Source organism: Nycticebus coucang, chromosome 12 (genome assembly GCF_027406575.1).
Source record: "Nycticebus coucang isolate mNycCou1 chromosome 12, mNycCou1.pri, whole genome shotgun sequence".
Classification (NCBI taxonomy): Eukaryota; Metazoa; Chordata; class Mammalia; order Primates; family Lorisidae; genus Nycticebus; species Nycticebus coucang.
The window spans coordinates 53,544,989-53,566,482 of NC_069791.1; the positions used below are offsets into that span (position 1 = coordinate 53,544,989).

The 21,494-nt window shown below is 42.9% G+C and overlaps 1 protein-coding gene and 1 pseudogene across 1 annotated transcript in view; one reads left to right on the forward strand and one right to left on the reverse strand.

The window, feature by feature from the left end:
- PLEKHG6 (pleckstrin homology and RhoGEF domain containing G6) overlaps positions 1-21,494 on the reverse strand; it is a 158,918-nt gene that overhangs the window by 50,654 nt on the left and 86,770 nt on the right. The gene's annotated exons all lie outside the window — the stretch shown is intronic.
- LOC128562648 (SMC5-SMC6 complex localization factor protein 1-like) lies at positions 7,982-8,614 on the forward strand (annotated as a pseudogene).

Here is a 21,494-nt window from a genome sequence, read left to right on the forward strand (position 1 = left end):
ATGCCCACTACAACTCCCAGCTAACTTTTTATTTTTATAGAGATAGGGTCTCACTCTTGCTCAGGCTGGTCTTGACCTTCTGAGCTCAAGGGATCTTCCTGCCTGGGCCTCCTGGAGTGTTAGGTTTAAAGGCATGAGCCACCATGTTGGGCCTAAACTTCTTTTACTAGATTATTTTAGCTATTCTGTATCGTTGCATTTCCATATGGATTTTATGATTAGCTTTCCCATTTCTGCAAAAAAGAAAAAAAAAAAAACCAGGCAGCTGAATTTTTGATGGGGATTGCATTGGATATATAGATGAAATTGGAGAGCTTTGCCGTCTTAATAATATTAGGTCCTTTATTCCATGAACATGAAGTTTTTCCCCTTTATTTAGGATTTCTTTAATGCCTTTCAACCTGACTTGTAGTTTTCAGTGTATAAGTCTTGCACTTTCTCTGCTAAATTTATTTGCAAATTCTGATTCTTTTTGGAGGTGTTTTCATAACTTCATTTTCAAATTGTTCATAGCTCATGCACCACGCTGACATGGCTCAAGAAGGCTGTTTGCTCCATACAGTTGGAAGGTGGAGTTTGGGGTGTGGGTGTGTTGCTGTGACACCGTGTGGGCCATTGCTGGGCTCCTGTGACTTATCTGAAGTCATAGATGGAGAGTTTGACTCTGTAACACATAAAAGGAAACTAATCTTTTATTCTGACTAATCTTCCCCACACTCTTGCTTCTGATGGCTCCCTGGACTGGCAGAGTAGGAGAGGACCACAAAAATGAAGCAAGCACTAGCACCCCCAAGTTACAATGGAAACAATTTCAGAGCTTAAGTAACCAGCCCAACTCCTCTGGCAGCAGAGCCCTCACCATTTCTCACAACTTCCTCTGGCCTATCTCTCCTGCAGGGTTTTTGGGGGTACCTCCTGTAGGGACAGCCACCCCCAAAAGACAAGGGCTGTGGTAGTCTTTTCTTTTACTCACAAGTCAGGCCAGAATCAAGGCTCCCTACTTTGATGGACATCTTGGCCGTAAAAGAATGCTGAGAGTTACAGGTCTGGTGGCTGGTGAGGTCAGAGGAGTCTGGGGAGGGAGTCCCAGGATCAGGAGATGGTGAAAACCTAAAGGAGCAGAGGACCATTCAGGGTAAATCTGTGTTGCCTGGACCATGTCCACAGCCATCTCTGTACTCGATCATTTTGCTAGCTGGGGCAGTTGCTGAAGCTCTGTCAGTCTGTTTCCATGTAACTTGGGGGTGCTGGGGCTTACCTCATGGGGTGGATGGGAGCAATTACATCTAGAAACTTAGTTGAACCCCCTGCACAGGGACTGGTACAGAATGGGTGCCAGTAAATGCTCACTGGAGTATGAGTCAGTTACTATCCTCTTTCATTCTTCCTCAAGGGTAGGGCAGTATGAGAACTCTGGATTCCTAAGTGGAATGGAAAAACTGAGGAAATCCAGCAGGAGGAGGCACATGGTGGGTGTGTGGAACAAATCTCACCTTTATTAGTACTCAGAGCAATCAGTGGGAGACTTAGGGTGGACAGTGTGGACATTTCTAGGATCAGGAGAACTGTCACATTTTCATGTCAAAAGAATGGGACAGGTTGGCTAGGGAGAACTGCAAAAAAGCAGTGTGCTGGCTCGGCGCCTGTGGCTCAAACAGCTAAGGCGCCAGCCACATACACCTGAGCTGGCGGGTTCGAATCCAGCCCAGGCCTGCCAAACAACAATGACGGCTGCAACCAAAAAATAGCCAGACGTTGTGGTGGGCACCTATAGTCCCAGCTACTTGGGAGGTGGAGGCAGGAGACTTGCTTGAGCCCAGGATTTGGAGGTTGCTGTGAGCTGTGATGCCATAGTACTCTATCTAGGGTGACAGCTTGAGGCTCTGTCTCAAAAAAAAAAAAAAAAAAAAATAAGGCAGCGTGCTGCCAGTTTTGGGTGTTTTGATATCTGAGTCCCCCTATGTATGGTTATTGGAATTTTAAACGTATATTACTGTCCTAAAATAATTGACTTTTAAAATATAGTATTCCTTATATTTTTAAAGTTCAAATTACAAATTTGGTTATTTTATTATGAACCCCATACAAATTTGAAAATCTTCCTTTTTGTTTTTCTTTAATTTCAATCTACACATTTCATTTTACTATTTATAATATAGTAAAACAAAGACAATCATCCTCACTTGTTAAAATTAAAACGTGGTTAACTAAAATTGAACAATCTAAACTCCATTAGCAATCAATTCCATTGCAAAGATAGTCTACTGAATGCCCTTAAATATTTTAAATTGCATATCTGAATTTAATATAGTTAGTTTTCTTTTTAGGTACTTAGATGCATGACTTGACAGGCTTTTGGCCCTAAGAAAAACCTTCCTAAATACTTAAACACTTTGTCTTTTTCTTTTTTTTTGAGACAGAGCCTCAAGCTGTCACCCTGGGTAGAGTGCTATGACGTCACAGCTCACAGCAACCTCCAACTCTTGTGCTTAAGCGATTCTCTTGCCTCAGCCTCTCAAGTAGCTGGGACCACAGGCGCCTGCCACTACCCCTGGCTATTTTTTGGTTGTAGTTGTCATTGTTATTTGGCAGGCCCAGGCTGGATTTGAATCCGCCAGCTCTGGTGTATGTGGCTGGCACCTTAGCCGCTTGAGCTACAGGCACCGAGCCTTAAACACTTTTTCTAAGTCTAATAAATGTAATAAGAAATCTAATAATACAATGGATCTAAATTGTCCTCAGACATTATAATTCTTTTGCACCCTTCAACTTAGAACCATTAACTGGAAATCAAGTAACATTTTGAATAGGATAATGAGTGTCCTCTATAGTGCTCCTATGTCAAATTCTTTTAGCATTACAAAACCTTTAAGTAACAGATACACCCAGATTTTCTAATGACTAAAACTTATCTGAAACTTAGCATGAGTTTGATCTCCTTCATCTCTTTTGATTTGTTTTTAAGACTTTTTTTTTTTTTGATTTTGAGATAGAGTTTCACATTGTCATCCTCAGTAGAGTGCCATGAGGTCGTAGCTCACAGCAACCTCAAACTCTTGGGCTCAAGTGATTCTCTTACCCCAGCCTCCCAAGTAGCTGGGACTATAGGAACCCACCACAATACCTGGCTATATATTTTTTTATTTTGAGACAGAGTCTTACTATGTTGCCGTCAGTACAGTGCCATGGCATCATAGCTCACAGCAACTTCAAACTCCTGGGCTTAAGCAATTATCTTGCCTCAGCCTCCCAGGTAGCTGGGACTACAGGTGCCCGCCACGACGCCCAGCTATTTATTGTTGTTGTTGCAGTTGTCATTGTTGTTTAGCTGGCCAGGGCCAGGTTCGAACCCACCAGCCTGAGTCTATGTGGCCGGTACCCTACCCACTGAGCCATGGGTGCTGCCTATTTTCTTTTTTTAGAGACAGAGGTCTCGCTCTTGCTCAGGCTGATCTTGAATTCCTTAGCTCAAGCAATCCACCCACCTCGGCCTCCCAGAGAGTGCTAGGATTATAGGGGTGTGCCACTGCCCTGACCAAGACTTTTTCTGTTGGAGACAGGGTGTTGCTAAGTTGCCCAGCTGGTCTTGTACTCAAATGATCCTCCTGCCTTGGCCTCCCAAAATGCTGGAATCACAGATGTGAGCTACAGCACCTAGCCATCATTTGTGATTTTTATCAATTAAGGTTATGAAAGAGGCTAAACCAGTATGAATGATATGGATTAAGGGACTTATTTTAGAGATTAGATCTTAGCAATTGCAGGAGCTAGTGAAGGAGGTATGCAAGGCCATTGCTTCTGGGTCTGTGGGTCTGTGGTGACCTGAGGCCACTGTAGGTCAGGCAGAAGAACTCTGGCAGTGGGGGAAGTGCAAAGACCCACTGGACCCTTTGTCTGTGCCTCATCACCTGCAGTCCTGATGGGCTGGACGTCTGCAGCCGGACAGAGCACCCTTTGCCATGGAGCTGCACACATGCAGGAGCTGGGAGAGCCATAGGTCTGAATCTCATGTGAGTGCAGACGAAGTGAGCCCGCAGACCAGGACAGTGCGTGTGAGTTGCAGCGCCTGGCACCCCACGCTGGCCAACAGAACATAATGGCTGCTGCTTCCACTCTGCTTTTCCACCTTCCAAAGCTTGCATATGTTTTATTTGTAGCCAACCATCATCCAGAACCATACAGAGATTAGTTTCCAAAAAAATATAGTTTCGTTTTAGCTAAGTTGAGTCAGTACCAAGCCATCACAAAGGTTAATTCCAAACCTTTCTGGAGTTAAAAGGATATCTGTCCTAGAGAAACGTTTTTTTTTTTTGTAGAGACAGAGTCTCACTTTATGGCCTCGGTAGAGTGCCGTGGCCTCACACAGCTCACAGCAACCTCCAACTCCTGGGCTTAAGCGATTCTCTTGCCTCAGCCTCCCGAGTAGCTGGGAATACAGGCACCCGCTACAACGCCCGGCTATTTTTTGGTTGCAGTTCAGCCGGGGCTGGGTTTGAACTCGCCACCCTCGGTATATGGGGCCGGCGCCTTACTGACTGAGCCACAGGCGCCGCCCTAGAGAAACGGTTTTACTATCTCGAGTGGACAACATATGTCTGGGATCTGTGATTACCAATCCAGGAAGGCTGAACTTATTTCTTTGTAAGAGATTTGAGGCTAGGATGCCCTACCTGGGGCCCCATACATCTAGGTGAGTCTTCCCAACTTAGTATGCTAAGTTCTCTTAAATGTTTTTTTTTTTTTTTTTGTAGAGACAGAGTCTCACCTTATCGCCCTTGGTAGAGTGCTATGGCGTCACACAGCTCACAGCAACCTCCAACTCCTGGGCGTAGGCGATTCTCCTGCCTCAGCCTCCCGAGTAGCTGGGACCACAGGCGCCCGCCACAACGCCCGGCTATTTTTTGGTTGCAGTTTGGCCGGGGCCGGGTTTGAACCCGCCACCCTCGGTATATGGGGCCGGCGCCCTACCCACTGAGCCACAGGCGCCGCCCTGTCTTAAATGTTTTTAACTGCACATTAAACATGCCCTTTTGATAGGTTTAGATTTGCAACCTGCCTCCTTAGTCCAAATTGCACCCTCAGTACAATACCTAGAAAAATCTCAAATCCCCACTCAAGCTGCAGCCACGCTTGGTACCTTTTCCTTTTGTCCTGACTGCTGGATCCTTTCCTTATTCTTTCTGTCTGAATGGGTCACAATTCTGTAATTATTTTTGTGACATCCATGGGCACCTGTATACCTCTGCAGGGCTCTGCTCACAACTCTGAAATTATGCCAATGACTCAGCACTGTTTAGGACCCCGCAGGGCCTCAGGGGTAACTCCAGGGATGCTAGTTTCGGCCTTCAAGCTTTGGCTCGCTGGCCAAGGAGTCTTTCTACGCAGCCACGCGCTAGCGGCTGGAGGCTTGTTGTCTCCTCTGTCCGGGCTTTGGGTTCCCCCTTGTGGTGAAATAGCGATTTTGCTCTTCAGAATGTCTCACGCCCTTTCCGGAGCCCAATTCTGGCTTCAAGGCAGTTACTTACTACTAAGACAAAAGGACAGAGGTGGCAGGCGCCTGACGTCCGCCCAGGGCTTCCCTGTGCCTGCAGAACAGGCTGGGTTTCAGAGAGGCTGAGGGATTTGGGGAAGCCCCTAAGGGAGGGTCGCTGGTGTGGGTGGGTGCTTAGCCCCAGGACTCTTGTCTGACTAGCCAAGAATCTGTCTTTAATGTGATCCAAAAGGGTGCACGAGAACATGAGCTGATCTTAATTGACTGCCAAATAAGTTGTATTTAACTTAGGCTAGTTTTGCGCCTGGGGCCTGGAGAAGCATATATAACTCAGATGGTCTCTTGACTTAGCTTGACCTAATAAAACACCATGGCCCTAAGGAAAATATTTTTTTTCTAGTGTGGCAGTCAATGTGTTAAAATCTCCCATACTGTCTAGGCTATGTTAGCCCAGACTCTAGACCAGTGGCTCTTTCTTAGCTTTAGTTTTGGAATCAAGGTGCTTTGCTGAGAATCTTAAGCAAAATGTTGGTTTTCCTTTAGAAAATGCACCTGCATAGTATACCGTGAATAGAATTTCAGGACTCTGGGAATCAGGACTCCACGATTTGTAAAAGCCCTTCTAGATCTCTGCTCTTTTAGTTTCTCAGGGGCCTGATACCCTCATGAGGAATTGCTGCCCTCTGAAGAGGCTGACAATGTCCACTTCAGGACAAGCTTTCTGGAGAGGGTCGCAAAGCACAAGGTAAAATTTCTTCTTGTGAGAGAAGTAACATTAACCTTATAGATGTGTAAAGAGTTGCCTTGTTTGGGCCAGGCATGGTGGCTCATGCCTGTAATCCTACCACTTTGGGAAGCTAGATGTTTGAGTCCAGCTTGAGTAAGAGTGAGACCCATCTCTACCAAAAAATAGAAAAATTAGGCATGGTGGCACATCCCTGTGGTCCCAGCTACTTCAGAGATTGAGGCAGGAAGATTCCTTTAGCCCAGAGCTACGATGAGACTGCTGCACTCTACCTGGGGAGACAGAGCAAGACTCTGTCTCCAAAAAAAAAAAAAAACCAAACAAACAAACCTGTCTCGTTTTAAGAAAAAGATGTTCCTTTTGTGAAAATATCTGAATAAGACAAATCACAGAGATGTGTAGTTTGCACACTCTCAAAACAGAAATCAGCTCCAAATTGCCTAATTTGAGAGATCTGAATAAGATGAAAGGCAAACCACTCTCTGGTAGGATTTCCCAAAACATTTCCTCTTAAACTCTATCTCATGAAGTCTGAAATGTCTCTGAAAGTTTCCAGAGGCAAGGCAAAACATTTAAGAGATTCCAAAAACTCACACTGGTCTGCTTAAAACAAATTGATTCATGTCCCTTGAAGAAACATCTTTACAAGAATTTTCTTTTGGTTAGGTGCTATTCATTTGCTCAGCAAGTATTTACTTAATGCATATTGGAAAGGAGAATTTTAGAGTTGGCAGGAACTTCAGGCATTTTTTATTTTGATTCTTTTATTCTCAGACAAGCAACATGAGGCTCAGAGAGATAAAGTGTCACTCATTCATTCACCAAGCTTATGGATCACTTCCTATGTGTTAGAAACTGGGCTTTGCATGAAGAATACAAGCAGAAAAACACTGATAATAAACTAATGAAGTAGAGAGGTATGCAGGGAAATGTACACAATTCAAAAAAGATAATTGTTTTAATGGAGGCTATTCAAAAGCTGAGTAAACTTGGCAAGAAAACTGACTAAACCTGCTAGGGCAGCAGTCCCCATCTTTTTTGGCACCAGGGACTGGTTTCATGGAAGCCAATTTTTGGTTTTTGTTTTTTTTTTGCAGTTTTTTTGGCTGAGGCTGGGTTTGAACCCACCACCTCCAGTATCTGGGGCCGCACCCTACCCTTTGAGCCACAGGTGCCGCCTGGAAGCCAATTTTTCCATGGATGTGTGTGTGTGTGCGTGCACAGGGGTGCTGGTGTTAGTGGTGGTTTGGGGATGATTAAAGTGCCTTATACTTCCACCTCAGATCATCAGGCATTGATTCTCATAGGAAGTGCTCAACCTAGATCCCTCGTTATGTGCAGTTTATAGTAGAGTTGCTGCTCCTGTGAGAACCTAATACCTCTGCTGATGTGATAGCACTGGGAGCTCAGGTGGTGATGAAAGCGATGGGGCGCAGCTGTAAATACAAGTGAAGCTTGGCTTGCTCCTCCACTGCTCACCTGTGCTCCCAATAGGCCACCTTCTGAAGATGACATCATAGAGGACGTAGCATTTGGACTGGAGCAATGGCAAACTTTTCTTCTCAGTGAGAACATGCATGTAGTTGTATGTCCCTTTGCACATTGGCTTACCCTTGTTAGGGGCTCATGTGTATCAACGTTCCCTTGCCAGGAGTGTTTAGATGGAGAGTTACAAGTGCAATCGATACAAGTATTTTCCGGAATAGATTGCACTTTGGAAACACACTGAAATGAGAAGAGAAAAAGAAGCTCTAGGCAAAATGTTTTTAAAACTAGATCACACTTTTTTAAGAGTAAAAAATACGAAAATTGTACACATAGCAAGCGCCTGGGTAAGAGTGAAAAGTTTTTAACTGCTTGTGCAGCAGGAAAGTGGGTACTAAGGACTACATGATTCATAGTGTCAAAAGTGGCAGATGGCTTGATGAGACAACTTATGAATGGGGATATAAAATTGAAAAAGACTCCCATTATTCACCTCAAATGCAATCTGCACCCAAAAAGACGGTGTGATGAACTGAAATGCACTGTTGCTCCAGGAGCCTTCCATAGGTGGAAAGCTGCCTTCTTTGTGAGAGCTGATAAACGAAGTGATTCTCTCGAAAGAGTTTGGGAGGCTGGAAAGACAAATATTATTTTACTGAGAAGTTCACCAAGTGGAGTAACTGACGTGATTGCCAGGAAGGCAAGAATCAAGGCCGAGAAGGAAAAAGATAACTTTAAGTCTCCATTTTATCCAATCCAGTATCTGGGGGACTTTCTGTTAGAGAAAGAAATTCAGAATGATGAAGATTGCCAAACCAATTCTGTTTGGACTAAACATAGTAGTCAAGAAAAACACAAAGATTTGGGGAAAGATATGGGATTTCTTGAAATGAAAGATGCCTTAAGAGAGACCTTCGGTAAAACAAAGAAAGAAATGCAAAATTATGATGAAGATGTGAATGTTAGTGCTGTTTTGACTGAATATCACGAAAAAGAAAAATTCGAAGGTTCCAGTCAATATTAAAAATTTGTTAAAATAAGAAATACCTGAGGAAGGCACATACATGGAAATCAGAAGGAAGTGAAGAAAACGGATAGAGGTATTCAAAGGAGTTACACTTTGAGGAACAAACACAAAAAAGAAACAGGAAGCAATTGTAAGAAAGACATCAAACATGACAAAATTAAATGTACCTTAAGAAAGCACGTATATTATAGAGATCAGAAAGAAATGGACAATTCTATTTTTGCTGAATATGCCAAAGAACCAAAAACTAAGAATATTGGGACAGATGTGAATATTATTAAAATTAAAATGCCTTAAGGAAATATATAGAGCCTGTGCCTCAGGCTTTCAGACACAACCACATTAGACTAGATAAATAACCAGTATACAATATTGAGGTGCAAAATGCTAAATTTCTCCGAGGTATATTACATTTCATTGAAAGGCTCATAGAAGGACAGTTTTTAAAAGGTGTTTTAAAATTTTATTTATTTATTTTTGAGACAGAGTCTCACTTTGATGTCCTTGGTAGAATACTGTGGTGTCATAACTCACAGCAACCTCAAGCTCTTGGGCTCGAGTGATTCTCTTGTCTCAGTCTCCCCAGTAGCTGGGACTACAGGTACCTGCCACAACACCCGGCTAGTTTTTCTATTTTCAGTAGAGATGGGGTCTCACTCTTGCTCAGGCTGGTCTTGAACTCCTGAGCTCAAGCAAACTGCCTATCGTGGCCTCCCAGAGTGCTGAGATGACAGGTGTGAGCCACTGCACCCGGGCCTTGGAAGGACAGTTTTTTAAAGAACCAATTGAGGAACTTTTCTCTTTGAAAGCACGTTATATCCCTCCTGTATGTCTGCTTCATGTTCTTTCAGAGAATATTCTACCAGGATAACATAGATACATTTCCTGGTCTGTACTTTCATATATTGTCAGCTCTTCACCTGCATCCTCCTTGGAAGTCCCCAGCCATGTCACAGTATTACCTACAGTTGTTTCAGCATCCAACTTGAATGCAAGGAGCGTGGTCTTTAGTAGAAGTGCTCATCAGGTCTTGCCTTTTCGAAGAATGTTTTTGTCATAAAATTTCAGAAAATAGTATTGTCTCTAAGGCACTCCACCTAATACTACTCAGATTTTTCTTTAATTTAATTGAAAGTGAAGTATAGCATCTGAGTCAAAAGTTGTATGACTGGTCAGATTCTCAGTGTAAAAAGAAGAGAAATGTCAATTCTTCTTGAAATCTTTTGGTCAGGGAATGAAACTCTGGGCTTTTGACCAAATCAGTAAATGTGCTTTTGGAATGGACTATATATTCTCACAAGGAAAAATGCAAGTCTAATGATGTCTTCAAACGTGAACTGGCTTACTTATTGACTGGAATTCTTGGAGTAGCAATAAATTATTGGATCTTCCTGGGACTTAAAAGGGGTAGAAATGCAACACGTGTCTGATGACTTAGGAAGTTATATTTCTCTTTCACATGATGGCTGGATATGCACCACATGTACATACATGAGTCATTATGAAAGTTTTGAGATAATGCAAAGATCGAGAAACATAAACTCCATGCGGATGGAAACAAATGAAGCCCTCCCAGCAACACTGATAAGCCAAGCAAGTTGAAACCTGGATGGATGAATCAGGAAGGATGATATCAGCTGTGTTTCTTGGAAGTAAAATAATGGACATAACACAGTCTGTCTCAAAACTTTCATAGTGACCTATGCATCAGTGCAATAAGCCTACTTTTTTTCTTTTTCTTTTCTTTTGCAGTTTTTGGCCAGGGCTGGGTTTGAACCCCCCACCAACTTCAGTATATGGGGCCAGCACCCTACTCCTTGAGCCACAGGCGCCACCCTAGGCCTACTTCTTAATGTTGAGCACCTCTGCCTTCCTGTGTTGACCAGTTTGTTACAGTCCTTTGGGTGGTCAAATTATACAGGTTCTACTGTGTTTATATGTAATACATTTTCCTTCCTATAACTAAAAGTTATAACTGGAGCATCTTATACAAGTAAATATTTAACTAGACAAATTTAAACTCAGTTTATTCCCTTTTCATTGGAGAGTGAGATTCACTTTTTTATGTATAGTTTTTATGTATTTATCATTTTTATTTTTACTTTTTGAGATATTCTCACTCTGTTGCCCTGGGTAGAATGCCCTGGCATCATAGCTCATAGCAACTTCAATCTCAAGAGATCCTCTTGGCTCAGCCTCCCAAGTGGCTGGGACTACAAGCATCTGCTACAACACCTGGCTAGTTTTTTCTTTCCTTTTTTTTTTTTTTTTGTAGTTTCTGACCAGGGCTGAGTTTGAACGCACCACCTCTGGCATATGGGGCCGGTGCCCTACTCCTTTGAGCCACAGGCACCACCCCGTTTTTCTATTTTTATTAGAAAAATGCTGGGTCTTGCTTTTGTCTGGGCTGGTCTCAAACTCTGATATTAGGCAATCCACCCACCTCGGCCTCCCAGAGTGCTAGGACTACAGGCATGAGCCATCATGCCCAGGTTTTTTTTTTTTGTTTTTTTTTTTTTGAGACAGAGTCTCAAGCTATTGCCCTGGGTAGAGTGCTATGGCATCATAGCTCACAGCAACCTTCAACTTGGGCTCAACGGATCCTCTTGCCTCAGTTTTTCTATTTTTAGTAGAGATGGGGTCTCACTTTTGTTCAGGCTGGTCTTGAACTTGTGAACTCAAGCAATCCACCTGCCTCGGCCTCTCAGAGTGCTAGGATTACAGGCATGAGCCACTGTGCCCAGCCACTGTGCCCAGCTTTTTATGTATAGTTTTTAGAATCTTACATGTTAAGAGCTATTTTCAGTGCCTTTAACACTTCTAATTATTCAAGTTGACTAGAAAGCATTATCATCCTGTGGTCTTATCTGGCCTATGAGCAAGTCTCAGGTCTTTTCCTACATGAACACTTGACAGCATTAAAAAATGAAATTCACTGAATCAGAATACTAATGTTAAAAAACCATTTGTATTAATTTGGATTATATCACTGATTAAAACATATTCTCTCTGTACCTATTGTTATATACTTTTTCTTATTATGATATAAAAAGCTGTTACTATCTTTTTTCGGCAAAGTCTGGTTCTCTAACAAGAAATGAACATGGCTGGGCACCCATAGTTCAATGGTTAGAACACCCACCCTGAGCACCAGGGGTGGGTTAGGGGTGGGGTAGCTAGTTTGAACCCAGCCCCAGCCTGCTAAACAAACAAAACAAACAAAAAAAAATCCTTAGGCCCAGTGTGGTGGCTCATGCCTGTAATCCTAGCACCCTGGGAGGCTGAGGCTGATGGATTGCCTGAGCTCACAAGTTTGATACCAGCCTGAGCCAGAGTGAGACCTTGTCTCTAAAAAAAAAAAAAAGTTGCTGAGTGTTGTGGTGGGTGCCTGTAGTCCCAGCTGCTTGGGTGACTGAGGCAAGAGAATTGCTTAAGCCCAAGAGTTTGAGGTTGCTGTGAGCTGTGATGCCACAGTACTCTACCCAGGGCTACATAGTGAGACTCTGTCTCAAAAAAAAAAAAAAAAAAAGAAACTCCCAAAGAGTTTTCCAACATAGTTGTAACATATTAAACTTGCACCAGCAATTTCTGAAAGCTCCAATTGTTCCACATCCTTGCTGATATTTGATATTGTCCCCAAATGAATCTTTGTCCATTATAAAGGAGGGTAGAGTTAACGATGTGTGTGAATGCAGGCGTATTTGTAAATTTGGTGGTTAGTTTCTTGGTAAAGATGGGGGCAAGTTATCTGTTTAGAGCAAGAGGAAGAGACAGGATTTGGAAGTTTAAACAAAGGAGGTGTGAATAGTGGTTGCATGGAGGGAAGGGGCAGGTTGGCCAGAAGGTTGTAGGAGGAGCCCCAGGCAGTGTTGAGGGGATGCTGAACCTCAACCTTAAAGGGTTGCTGAGTGGCAACCATAAACTTGAGTAACAATATATGCTGACATGTGAGACTGACCAGTGGTATTCATGGAGGGAAGGGGCAGGTTGGCCAGAGGATAGGGAAGGATCACCATGCTGTATTGAGGCTCATGAGATCCATGGCACACATGGAGAAGAAAATAGTTTGGTTCATCAACAATTGGGGTGTTTCCATAAAGGTATGATTAAAGTACAGAAAGTCAAGGAACTTTATAGTATCAACAAAAGACTGACAAATATAGTGGACTGTAGGAGCCAAGATAGACTGAAAGAGAAGTGAAAATGGAAGGAGCTGATGGCTGCAACCCAAGTGGAGGGGGCAGAGGACTGACCGTCCTGAGTGGAGAAAGGCATAGTGGGAAAGGTTGAGCAAGAATCCGAGGTTGTGGTCAGTTTCCACATCTGCCAAGTGGAGGAAATAACAGAGTTATAATGGGGATTAAATGTTACAGGACACAGGCTTTATAAACAGTCAAACACTATACCAATGTTTGTTTTTTTCTCTTGACTGTAAGCTTCTTGAAGACAGGATTCCTATGGCAGACCTTCCTGTCCCTAGCATAGTGCCTGATGCCTAATAGCTGCTTAGTGACTCTATGAGTATTAGAAGAAGGAAGGAACAAACTGATATGCCTGTGAGATTTGGGCTCTACGAGAACTTTCTGGGGTTGTTTGTTTGAGATGGAGTCTGACTCTGTTACCTCAGGCTAGAGTGCTGTGGCATCAGCCTACCTCACAGCAACCTCAAACTCCTGGGTTCAAGTGATCTTCCCATCTCAGCCTCCCAAATACCTGGGACTAAATGGACCCACCACAATACCCGGCTGATTTTTCCTTTTTTTTTAATTTTAGTAGAGACTGATTCTTTTTTTTTTTTTTGCAGTTTTTGGCGGGGGCTGGGCTTGAACCCTCCACCTCCGGCATATGGGGCTGGCACCCTACTCCTTTGAGCCACAGGTGCCACCCTAGAGACTGGTTCTTACTCTTGCTCACACTGGTCTTGAACTGCTGACCTCAAGCTATCCTCTCGCCTCAGCCTGCCAGAGAGCTAGGATTACAGGTTTGAGCACGGCGCCCAGCCTAAAGAATTTCCTGGACTCTCTATTCAAACAGCTGGTCTTTCAGTATCTTTGTACACAGAATATTATGTCTCAGACTCTGTACACAGACAAACCATTTTCTCCAAATTGGAGAGACTGTTAGAAGTGAGCACAGAGAATCACAACTTGTCAGAGCAGAACCCCACAAGCTGAAAGCTCCCTGGGAACTGGTACCAGGCAAGGAAACTAGAACTGTAATTGATGAATTGTTGGAGGCTCAGGGTGGACAAGTCTGAGAAATGGAAACTCTAGTGGGACCCAGTTATCGGAGACTACCCATGCTTTTGTGTTTTATCTCTTAAAATTCCACTAGTTTCTCACAGGGAGTATCAGAGAGAAATCCCCTCATGCTCCTGGCAAGGGGAGAGAAAATAAACCATTTTAGAATTCACCAGAGCATTCTGTTCTTCCTAAAGAGATGTGCCCACAGGAGAAACTGTTTAGCGAGAGAGCCTAACCCACGGGGGTTTTATTGGAGCCTAACTGACCTGGGAGAAGGGACATACCCAATCCCAGCTCCATCTAGGCATCCTGTCCCACCTCGGGGGGAAACTGAGAAGCACTTGGGAAGTTCACAGTGTAGGGGCGCAGGCTCACCAAAAACTGGATCACAGGACTATGGGACGTTTCCCCTCCCCCCACACCTCACCACCACATCCTAAAGGCCTATTTAAGGCAGTTCCTTTTACCAGTCTGTACATCATGTCTGGCTAGCAAGAAAAAATTACAAGACACTCTAAAAGGCAAAAAAAACAGTTTGAAGAGACTGGGGAAGCATCGGAACCAGACTCAGATATGGCGGGGATGTTGGAATGATCATACTGGGAAGGTGAAACAACTATGATTAATATGCTAAGGGTTCTGATGAACAGAATAGACAGCAGACAAGAAAAGATAGGCAATGTAAGCAGAGAGATGGAAATTCTAAGGAAGAATTGAAAAGAAATGCCAGAGCTAAAAAACACAGAAATAAAAAATGTCTTTGATGGGCTTGATAGCAGAGAGGACATAGCTGAGAAAAGAATCTCTGAGCTTGGGCGGCGCCTGTGGCTCAGTCGGTAAGGCGCCAGCCCCATATACCGAGGGTGGTGGGTTCAAACCCAGCCCCGGCCAAACTGCAACCAAAAAATAGCCGGGCGTTGTGGCGGGCGCCTGTAGTCCCAGCTGCTCGGGAGGCTGAGGCAAGAGAATCGCTTAAGCCCAGAAGTTGGAGGTTGCTGTGAGCTGTGTGAGACCACGGCACTCTACCAAGGGCCATAAAGTGAGACTCTGTCTCTACAAAAAAAAAAAAAAAAAGAATCTCTGAGCTTAACGATATCTCAATAGAAACCCCCACATCTGAAAAGCAAAGAGAAAAAAATATGGAAAAAAGCCTAAACAAATACTGAAAAAATGATCCAAGAACTGAGACAGCTAGCTACAAAAGGTGTAACACACAGGGTAGCCGTAAAGTTGTGTGCAATTTAAAATAGACAACTCCTTTCCTTCCTTTCCCTCCCTTCCCTTCCCTTCTCTTTTCTTTAGACCAGTGGTTCTCAAACTGTGGGTCGTGACCCACAGGAACTGTATTAAAGGTTCACGGCATTAGGAAGGTTGAGAACCACTTTTTCTTTAGACAGAGTCTTACTTTGTCATCCTAAGCAGAGTGCCGTGGCATCATAGCTCACAGCAACCTCAAATTCTTGGGCTCAAGCGATCCTCCTGCCTCAGCCTCTTGAGTAGCTGGGACTACAGGTATGCACCACCACACCTGGCTAATTTTTCTTTCTTTCTTTTTTTTGAGATAGAGTCTCAAGTTGTCACCCTGGGTAGAGAACTATGACATCATAGGTCACAGAAACCTCCAACTCTTGAGCTCAAGCAATCCTCTTGCCTCAGTTTTTCTATTTTTAATAGAGACAGGATCCTGCTTTTCCTATGGATCAGAACAGAGAACACAGAGATGAAATCATCCTCATATTCTCATCTGATTTTTTTTTTTTTTTTTTTTTTTGTAGAGACAGAGTCTCACTTTATGGCCCTCGGTAGAGTGCCATGGCCTCACACAGCTCACAGCAACCTCCAACTCCTGGGCCCAAGCGATTCTCCTGCCTCAGCCTCCTGAGTAGCTGGGACTACAGGCGCCCGCCACAACGCCCGGCTATTTTTTGGTTGCAGTTTGGCCGGGGCCGGGTTTGAACCCGCCACCCTCGGTATATGGGGCCGGCGCCCTACCGACTGAGCCACAGGCGCCGCCCCCTCTCATCTGATTTTTGAAAAAACACCGGCGGAAAGAATCCCTGTTCAATAAATGGTGCTGGGAAGACTGGATAGCCACATGTAAAAGACTGGAACAGGATTTGTATCTGTCACCAATGACAAAAAATTAACTCATGACAGATAAGACTTAAACCTAAAGCAGGAAACTATAAGAATCCTAGAAGAAAATATTGGAGAAACTCTTATAGTTATGTGCTGAGGCAGAGAATTCATAAAAAAGACACTAAAAACAATCACAGTAACAACAAAAATAAATGGGGCCTGATCAAATTAAAAATCTTCTGCATACACTGGTGTGGTGGCTCATGCCTGTAATCCCAGCACTTGGGAGGCCAAGGTAGGTGGATTGCCAAAGCTTGAAGGTTCCAGGCCAGCCTCATCCAGAGTGAGACCTTGTCTCTGGAAATAGGACGTTGTAGTGGGTGCCTGTAGTCCCGGCTACTTGGGAGGCTGAGGGAAGAGAATCACTTGAACCCAAGAGTTTGAGGTTGCTGTGACCTATGATGCCACAGCACTCTACTGAGGGTGACAAAGTGAGACTTTGTCTCAAACAAACAAACAAACAAACAAACAAAACTTCTGCATAGCCAAGGACACGAAATCAAAAGAGCAATAGACAAAATATTTCCATGCTCTACATATGACAAAGGGCTGATGACCAGAATCTACAGCAAGGAGCAGCCAAAAACCCAATTAAAAAATAATTAGCTGGATGTGGTGATATACCTATAATCCAAGCTACTGGGAAGGCTGAGGTGAGAAGATAACATGAGCCCAAGAGTTGGACATTATAGTAAGCTATAACTACACTGCTGCACTGCAGCCTGGGTAAGTCTCTAAAAAGAAATAAATAAAAATTAAAAAATTAAAATACCGTTTACTATAGCATCCCCCATCAAGTCCTTAGGATAAATATAACAAAATATATGCAGAGTCTGTATGCTGAAAAGTACAGAATACTGATAAAAGAAATCAACAAATATCTAAATAAATGGAGAGATATCCTGTGTTCATGGATTGGAAAAATTCAGCATTGTAAAGATGTTAATTCTCCTCAATTTGATCCATAGATTAAGGACAGTCTTTTTTTTCTTTTTGAGACAGACTCTCACTCCGTTACCTAGTCTAGAACGCTGAGGCATCAGCCTAGCTCACAGCAACCTCAAACTCCTGGGCTCAAGTGATTCTCCTGAGCTGGAACTACAGATGTGCACCACAATGTGTGGCTAATTTTTCTATTCTTAGGAGAGACAGGTCTTGTTCTTGCTCAGACTGGTCTGAAACTCCTGAGCTGAAGCAGTCCACCCAACTGGGCCTCCCAGAGTGTTAGGATTACAAGTGTGAGCCACCATTAAGCACATACTTAATCAAAATCACAACAAGCTTTGATTTTTCGGTGAAAATTGACAAGCTGATTCAAAAACTATATGAAAAAGGAAAAAAAGTGAGAGGAACTAAAGAAAGGACAATAGAGAAATTACACCACCCAATTTCAAGATTCATTAGAAAGCAATCTGTGATCAAGACAGTGTTAGTTGGTATTAGCAAAAGGACAGACAAGACAACATAGGTCAATGTCAACTGATTCTTGACAAGGATCAAAGGCATCCTCTCAATGGAGAAAGAACAGTCTTTACAACAATTGGAGCTAGAATAACTAGATATTCATTTGTAAAAACAAAAGTAAAAACATTGGAATCATACCCTATACTTACACAAAAAATAATGGCTTACAAACTCACATGTAAGAGGAAAAACATCTAGAAAAAAAGGAGAAAATATGTGTGACCTTGGTTTTGGTAAGTTTTCAAGTACTGAAAACACAAGGCAAAAAGGAAAAAAACTGATGAATTAGACCTTATCAAAATGAAAAATCTTTGTTCTGTGAAAGATACGTTGAGAGAATGAATAAACAAACCACAGTCTAGGAGAAAATATTCGTAAATCACATATCTGATAAAGGACTTCTATGCTAAATATAAAAAAATTATTAAAACTGAATAAGGGCTCGACACCTGTGGCTCAAACGGCTAAGGCGCCAGCCACATACACCTGAGCTGGCAAGTTCCAATCCAGCCCGGGCCCACCAAACAACAATGGTGGCTGCAACCAAAAAATAGCTGGGCGTTGTGGTGGGCGCCTATAGTCCCAGCTACTTGGGAGGCAGAGGCAGGAGAATCGGTTGAGCTCAGGAGTTGGAGGTTGCTGTGAGCTGTGATGCCACAGTACTCTACCCAGGGCAACAGCTTGAGACTCTGTATGAAAAAAAAAAAAACTGAATAAGAAAGGACCCAATTTTGTAATAGCAAAAGATGGAAAATTAGCATATGAAAAGTTAACATCATCTGTCATTAGAGAAATGCAAATGAAAATGACCACGAGGAGGGCAGTGCCTGTGGCTCAAAGGAGTAGGGTGCCAACCCCATATACCGGAGGTGGTGGGTTCAAACCCTGCCAAAAACTGCAAAATAAAAAAAATCACCACAAGGAGGTATCACTGTTTCCCAACTAGAATTGCTAAAATAAACACTATCAGCATCAAATGCTGATGAAGATGTTGAGCAAAAGGAACTCTCATTCGTGCAAAATGATGCAGTCTCTCTGGAAGACAGTTTGGTAGTTTCAAATCATGAGAAATCATTTGGTATTAACCCAAATCAAGTGACGGCCTACAAGATAATTGATCAGTATTCTTCAGAACTGCCAAGATCATGAAAAATAAGGAAAGAGAGAAACTGTCACAGATCAGAGAAGACAAAAGATCGTAACTAAAGGGTTATGATTTAGTTTTTTCAAGTCAAAGTGTCACTCTGTTGCCTTTGGTGAAGTGCTATGGTGTTATAGCTCACAGCAGCCTCAGACCCTTGAGCTCAAGAGATAGTCTTGCCTCAGCCTCCCAAGAAGCTGGGACTACAGGCACCTGCCATAGTGCCTGCCTATTTTTTAGAGATGGCATTTCACTCTTGCTCAGGCTGGTCTGGAACTCCTGAGCTCGGGCAATCCACCCGCCTTGGCTTCCCAGAATGCTAGGAGTACAGGCGTGAGCCACCGTGGCTGGCCAAGGGTCATGATTATTAAGTACAATGTGGTATACTGGATTGGATATGGGAACAGAAAAAGGACATTAGGGGAGGTGCCTGTGGCTCAGTGGGTAGGGCACCAGCCCCATATATTGAGGGTGGTGGGTAGGGCTCCAACCCCATATTCTGAGGGTAGTGGGTTCAAACCCAACCCCGGCCAAAACTACAACAACAATAAAAAACTAACACCGTTTAATATTTTAAAAAAAGAAAAGGACATTAGGGAAAAATTTGCTAAATCTAAATAAAATCTGAGTTTAGCTAATTAATATTTTAGAATGTTAATTTCTCAGTTTTGGTTAATAAATTATGGCTGTGTCAGACAGGAACATTAAGGAAAGCTGGGTGAAAGGTATGCCCAAACTCTGTACTATCTCTGCAACTTTTCTGTAATTCTAAAATTATTTCAAAGAAAAGAGCTTATTAAGAAAAGAAACCCCTGGGCAGCACCTGTGGCTCAAAGGAGTAGGGCGCCGGCCCCATATGCTGGAGTTGGCGGGTTCAAGCCCAGCCCCAGCCAAAAACTGCAAAAAAAAAAAAAAAGAAAGAAAAGAAACCCTACAGGGCGGCGCCTGTGGCTCAGTCAGTGGGGCGCCGGCCCCATATACCGAGGGTGACGGGTTCAAACCCGGCCCCGGCCAAGCTGCAGCCAAAAAATGGCCGGGTGTTGTGGAGGGCGCCTGTAGTCCCAGCTACTTGGGAGGCTGAGGCAAGAGAATCGCTTAAGCCCAGGAGTTGGAGGTTGCTGTGAGCTGTATGAGGCCATGGCACTCTACCGAGGGCCATAAAGTGAGACTCAGTCTCTACAAAAAAAAAAAAAGAAACCCCACAATGAAAAATATACCCATTAGAGTAGCTAATAGTAAAATGAGTGACAATACCAATTTTGAGTGAAGATGCAAAGCATTGGAATTATGAACTAAAATAAAATCTTTAACCCCTCCAGCCAATTGAATGGACCCCCATTCTTGGCCAAGGGGACCCCAGAAATACCCTAAAGCTGAGTTGCTGGCTTTGAGAAGGGAGGTTAGACATATCCTCTTCTTTCTTGGAAGTGTCTTTTTTTTAACTCATCGTTTAAACCACACCTGCGAGTCCTCAATTTCCTTCACAGCAGGTGTCTCAGCACATGTCCTGTGGTTGTCTTTGATTAGCAGACTTTCTTGTCTTCACTTAAAACATTCCAAGCCTTTAGACAAAACTTCATTTCCTTAACCAATTACAAATCAAAGAGTCTTCAAACTTATCTATAACCAACCTGTAATCCTCTACTTTGAGATGTCCCACCTTTTGGGGCTAAATCAATGTATGCCTTCCATGTATTAATTATTGACTATATGTGTATTTCCTGTCTCCCTGAAATGTATAAAACCAAACTGTAACCCAACTGTAGTGAGTTGGGCATGGTTCAGGCCAGGGTCACTCATACTTGGCTCAGAATAAACCTCTTTAAATTATTTTACAGGGTTTGAGTTATTTTTTTCCTTTGACAGAACTCTCTTGTATTGCAAGTGGGAATATAAATGATTCCCATCAATTTAGGAATGTTTTAGCAGTATTTACTAAGACTACACATTTCCCTGCTTTATGATTTAGTAATTCTACTTCTATAGGTACAAACTCAAGAGAAACAAGTGCATGTATCTATAAAAAGACACATGTAAGAAAGTTTATAGTAACTTTATTCATAATTACTGAAAACTTGAAACAGCCCTTAAATTATATATGTATATGAACCACCTGACCCAGCAATTTTATTTCTAGCAAAAAAAAAAAAAAAATTTTTTTTTTTTGAGACAGAGTCTCACTTTGTCACCTTCAGTAGAGTGCTATGGCATCATAGCTCACAGCAACCTCCAACTCTTGGGCTCAAGCAATTCTCTTGCCTCAGTCTCCTGAGTAGCTGGGACTACAGGTCCCTGCCACAGTGTCCAGCTATTTTGTTTTTTTTAAGACATGGAGTCTCACTCTTGCTCAGGCTGGTCTTGAACTTGTGAGCTCAAAGGAATCCACCCGCCTCAGCCTTCCAGAATGCTAGGATTACAGACGTGAGCTACCATGCCCGGCCAATTCTACCAAATGTTTTTATAGCAATACTCTCACATGTGCAAAATGACATAGGTTATTATCAGAGAGTTATTTGTAATAGTGAAGATTGGAAACAAATTAAAAATTGTCAAAAAGCGTGTAGTTAAATGGTATAGACGTATAATAGAATGTTACACAGATACAAAAATTAATGAGAAAGACTTTTGGTATTAATATGGAATTATGGCCAAGCTATTTTGATAAGTTAACAAAGCAAGAGAAAGAATTTACAGAGTTTGTGCAGTAGTTCACCCTTATCTGTTAGGGATATATCCCAAGGCTGTCACTGTCAGCAGAG